The sequence below is a fragment of the Protopterus annectens genome, chromosome 5.part0 (genome assembly GCF_019279795.1).
Source record: "Protopterus annectens isolate FY-2018-M chromosome 5.part0, PAN1.0, whole genome shotgun sequence".
In the NCBI taxonomy this organism is placed as follows: Eukaryota; Metazoa; Chordata; order Ceratodontiformes; family Protopteridae; genus Protopterus; species Protopterus annectens.
In genome coordinates, this window is record NC_056735.1 from 672479941 (window position 1) to 672485940 (window position 6000).

The window sequence follows — 6000 nt, forward strand, 5'->3', positions numbered from 1 at the left end:
GTATGTTCCAGCAATGCTTCCCTACTTTTGAAAGATTTATCCCTTTTTTCAAGTCGGTGCTACTGGGAAGTTGATATATATAGATTTGACTGTGGGGCCCCACATCGGTGGGGTACAGGGGCTTGCCCCTGATGTAAAAAATGTTTAAAAGTTAATTTTTTTTTCACCATTTTGTGTTTTGGGCATTCATTTTCAAAATTTGCTATGGTTGGGATTGTGCAGTTCAATTAATCATAGTAAAATCGTCATTCATTTGCACACACACACACACACACACACACACACACACACACACACACACACACACACACACACACAGTCATTCTTATATATTACAATGATAATAAGTAGTACCACGTTTGTTTACCAGGTAGGTCTACTGGACACACAACCCCTTTACAGGGGTGACCCAAGAGTAATGTTTGATCACTGGGTTAAGTTTTCCTTGTAACTGCATCATAATTCTCAGTAATGCAAATCTTCAAAGTAGCAAATTAATCTGCTGATTTGCTTACTTTTTAACTTGTTTGTAAGTCAGGAGTAACAACAAAGATGGGCTGCACTGTTGTCAGGCACAGTTTTATAAAGAAGAGCAGGACAAAGTAAAACGCATGATTATAAGTTGGTAGGAAAAGTACACAGAAAACTGTATATATACAAAGTGCAGAAAACTTCTCACAAGCACTAATATATAACAAAATTATATAAAACAAAGCATGAGAACTGAAACACATCTGGGAAACAATGTACATGTTTGATATAGTCAATTACATGCAGTATCATTTTAGACTGAAGACTCAAGATAGCGAATGTATTGACATGCAAAACATCATTTACAGGAAGAGGGCACTTGAAGTGGAGAGGAGGAGTCAACATATCACTTGTTTAATTATACTTCTATTATGAGACAAAAAAACTTAAAAGAAATAGAAAACTGGATTACCAAAACAAACATGTTATGAGAAGTACCAACAATTATGAAGTTAAATAAATCAAGAAGGGGAATGGAAGGACTCATTTGGTGCTGTATGTATTAATCCAGTCTGCACTTCAGGGACTGTCGTTACGTTTGCAGACATTGCATACATAATATTACAGCTACTGCATTTCAAAATATGTGTAATCTCTCTGAAGTACTGTCCTGCTCTATGATAGAATAGTGTACTATTGGCTGCAAGGTGTGTGAAATTTTACAAGTTATTTTGATGCAAAAGGATTTGTTAAACTAAAGCCACTTGGCACACATTAGATGTTTCACAGTACAGGGCAGTGCAGGGTGAGTCTTGTGTTGACTGCTATACTCTTCTGGACAGGATACTAATAATGAAAGCCTATGGACTGTAAATGTACTAATAAAATCACACCCCTTCATTGAATGCAATGTTACTTTAGCCATAATATGTCAAACAGAGTGGCAAAGTAGGTCAGAGATGACTTTATATAGTTTATATTAAAGGAAACCAAATACCAAACTAGGGTACTACATACACCTTAGATAAATCTGCAACAGAATGTAGTTGAACTTGACAGAGTACATTCTCCACACATTTTGTGCAGATGCCACAGTTTTTTTGCTCAGTTACCATTTTAATGACTCATTTACATATGTGCAAACAGCAGTTAATTAAAAGACTTTCAACATTTGCCTCATAGCTGTGCAGCATCCTCCAGTTTTCACAGTGGCTGGCTTTACAATTGAGTTTCTGCAAGTGATTTTTCCCTTTTGCTCTCCTCACAAGCCAGTTGGTGGTCATCCATTTCACTGTTTCATTTTGTGGAGTGGCAAGAGACTGCCATTTAACACTAAGGCAAAACATTGCATTAATGTCCAACATGATGAGACAAGCCAGTATTAAAATCATGCTCACTGAAAAATAATGCATTTATTATCACACAAGTCTTTCTGTTAATGTTTTCCGTATTTGCAGCAATGCATCAAAGACAGGAGGGTGATAGTGGTGTAGGGTGTTACTGGGGAGTGGGGTACTAAGAAACAACTTTGCAATGTTCTTGTCACAGACTGAACATTAACCCTTCAGGCTCACTGCAGAAAAATGCAGCTACATGTCATTATCTTCTAACTAACATTAGTAATACAAGTCAATTTTGTACTATTCATTAAAGTGAGATATCCTTTTCAAAAAGACTGCATACCACCATAAAAGTTAAATGGCATTTCATTTCACCACCACTGTAATTTAAGTACTCTTACAGATGTGTTGCCATATTTCATTTCTGATGTATAAATAATGTGAGACATTGTCATGTTGTAAATACCATTTTAGGTATTATTATTATTATTATTATTATTTACCTTAAGATAGTCTTGGAAACACTTTTTTTGTAAATAAGATCTTGTTTCACCCACACTACAAGCTTTTAGCTCAGGAAATGAATGCTTCGGGCATATTTGGTACAGAGGAAGGCAATCATTTGTTCTGATAATGCTTTCACACACCTTATGTCTTCCATAAAATGCTTATATGCTATCGTCTGAGCACAGAACTGTGCGCTTGGCTTCACCGTTTTATTTTGATCCAGTTTTAATTTTAACATTTGCTTATCTTATTTAGAAAAAAAAATACTACTTAAATGAATTCCTTCCAGGCTCTTGCTGATATCTAATAGCACTAACATTAGGTGTGTACGTGCGTACTGAAGGATTCCCTTGTCATATGTCAAAATAGGGACTTTTTTATTAAAACTTGGAATTTTGTGGGATGCCTTTACCATCAATCTCTGCAAAACGGTGGTGTTCCCCAAAACTGTCTTAAAACGCTGTTTGTACTTAAATTAGCAATGTTTACCTATAGTTAATGAGCACAGTTTCCAGCTGTCATCAAAGAAAAGCTGGAAACGTTGTTCCTGCTTAGATATCCTGCCATTTATCGTGTGGCAGGAGCACCAAGTTATCGAGACAGACATCCTAAAAATATTAAGGGATCCCAAAAGCCTACAATCTCCGGTTATGCAAACCGGGTGTAATGCTAAGGAAAGAAAGCATTGAACCAAAACTGGATTTAATTCAATTAGTTGTCTTAACTTCATATTGCATAAGCCATTCTATTATTCCTGTGCATAATATTTCTAAGACGTTTATACTTCTATAAAGTAAGCCAAATTATAAATACCTTCATTGTACAGCTTTACTTCGTTATACCACTGATGATGTTTTAGTCTTTATTATTATTATTATTATTATTATTATTATTATTATTATTATTATTATTATTAAGTTTTGCTAGTTCTATGGCGGGTTTCTTCACGGTGATCAGATGAAAGGTACGGAGTGGATGGGGGCGCAAATAATATATATATATATATATATATATATATATATATATATATATATATATAAAAGAAAACGTGTACACTGTGTGTATGTTGCTGTTATGGGTGAAGTGGCTATTTCATTCTCCTTTTCATGTTAATTGAAGGGTCAGTATTTTATTTACTTATTAAAACATCAGATTGTTTACAACATACACACAAGCACTACAGCAACTGACGAGCAACTATCGTGCTATAAGGAAACCGATCTTTCCAGAAGTGTGGGTCCACTGCCCTTTTGTGTGTGTGCGTGTGTGTGTGCTTACATGACTTCCATTTACTTTGCACCTTCCTCTGTGTATAATATACACACACACACACACACACATATATATATATATGTACACACACACACACACACACACACACACACACACACACACACACACATATATAGTTGCATTATATATAATATATACACTATCTATACATACTGCACACGCGCGCGCGCGCACAGGTAGGTAGATAGATAGACAGATACGTATCTATCTTTATATATGGTCGGTGACTTTGACAACTGCGTATCTGAAGGAGATATATAACAGAAAACAATGTGTTAAAACAGCAATTTACAGTAACTAGAGAAAGTTCAGCTATAGTTCCAAGTCACTAATTCGCGCAGCAGCATGTCCCAGTCTTACACAACAGTGCTGCCAGCATCCGTTATATGCCACCTGCATTCTCCCAAAAAGACAGACTACATCGAATACTATACCCACCACCACTAGGTTTAATTGCGGACACTTTATAATAAACACAACTGTTTTTGCTGTCTTCACTTGTTTTTCCTCTCTGTTTTTCATTTGTAGTAAAGAATAAGGATATCTGGGTGATTTGGGGGGGGGGGGGTGGGGTAAACGATCTTGGACACTTGCACATGGATTTATGGTTTCCACAAGTGGAGCAGTGTTAAGTCCAGGACCAGCTCCAAAGTCATCTCAGGCCCCTGAACTCGGTGCCCCATCACTGACATCATTTACAGCAGTGGTCCCTGACAGTAACTTGCCCTAAGTACTGGTGTTAGTAATATGCGTGCCTGAAAGAGAGAGAGAGAGCTCTTACCTAATTGTGCGTGTTGTGATTGTAGTGGTTGGAGGGAGGGGGTTAGTAGTGGAGGTGTGTCTATATGTGTGCACTGAATTCAAAACAAGTCACAGTGCACTATTAGTGGCTTACAGTGTTCTTTGTCCCTCTCCTTTCCCCCAGAGGTACAAACCATTGGAAACACTTATCAGAATCAGAGAATAAACCGGGACTATACTGTAACTTTATTGTAACCCTCCATACCTTATCAGAATTGTAATCGTTTTCCCCGTGTCTCCAAGTCACCCAGTTTTCAACAATATTCCTTTTCTTTCCTTTTCATTTTATTTCTCTTGACGGTTTACAGACAAGAAGCAGAGACTCACCATGTCATCCTGATCTCTGAAGGTCAGCGCCAGTTCTTTTTTCTTTTTTTTCTTAATCCGTGCCCAGTTTTCCAATTCAGATTCCGTGATCGCAATCAACATCTCGACAGATATACCAGAGAATCACATACAGAATTAATAAAATGGCAAAAATAAACAAAGCCACCAAAATAGCCTTGGTCACCGGAGAGATGAGAGACTGCATGTCACACAGAGCTGCTAGAGCAGATTATTATTAATAATCTTTTCGTTTGGTGCAATGATGGACGCCGATTGTCTTTTTAACGAAAAAAAATGAAAGACCCAGGCAAAACCTGAAGAGCATCTGCATTGGTTCGTGCCAAGTTGTCAGAGTTGAAAGCGGGGTTCCTCTCTCTCAGACTGTAAAATCTCAGGGCACACTGAATAAAAAATCTCCAATGCTTACATGCCCGATCCCAACCTATTATGTATTATTGATTTGGTGGAGAGAGCAAAAACAGAACATAATCCATGCATTAGGAAAAGCACTATCTGACTTCATTCACACTGCGAGGTTATATAGTTTGCAAGTCCACGTACACATGCAGGTATACATCAAAAAGCAGCACAAAGACATCAAGCTCCAGAAGTCCTTGTACGCCCCAAACTGAATTCCTGATATATATGCCTTGCAAAATGTGAAGCAGCAGAAACTTAGGGGTGCACTTGCTTATTTTCTGTTGTTGCACAGTTTCCTCCAGCTGGGCTTGATGCCGTGTGAAACAGGTTGATTAGTATTCTGCAAAGGAGACCTTTCAAACGCACTGCCGACTTCACGTGATGATGAAGGCCTTCCTTTTGTGTGATTGGGATTGTGTTGGAAATTATTAGGCTTCAGAGGTTGTGCGTGTTCTCGCATAGTGCTGCCTGGGTACCCTAAAGCAACCGAGACAGAGATCCTAGTTGTTTTATACTCATAATACTGTAATAATGACGCGCTTTTTCACTGGTAAAAAGTTTCTTTTTTTCCTTGGTTGATAAATTGTCTACTTTTCAGATTGTCCAGATTATGCACCCTTTTTGCGTGAGCTCAGTGAAAAAAAAAAAAAAACAACATAAACTCAAAACACAACCACTACACACACACACACACACACACACACACACACACACACAAACACTCACAGAGCTGGGCCACGTAATGCAAACTATCAAACCTTATAATTTCACTTGAAACTTGTTGCTATTACACTCCAAGAATATTATACACAATTTACTATTTTAATTCTCCGAGTGTAAG

At 37.6% G+C, this 6000-nt stretch overlaps 1 long non-coding RNA gene across 1 annotated transcript in view; it reads right to left on the reverse strand.

The window, feature by feature from the left end:
• Nucleotides 1–5690, reverse strand: part of LOC122802749 — a 1061850-nt gene extending 1056160 nt beyond the window's left edge. The window contains exon 1 of the long non-coding RNA XR_006364973.1: nt 4740–5690. This is a non-coding gene — a long non-coding RNA (uncharacterized LOC122802749). The remainder of the gene's footprint in view (nt 1–4739) is intronic.
• Between the last annotated feature and the right edge of the window lie 310 nt (nt 5691–6000).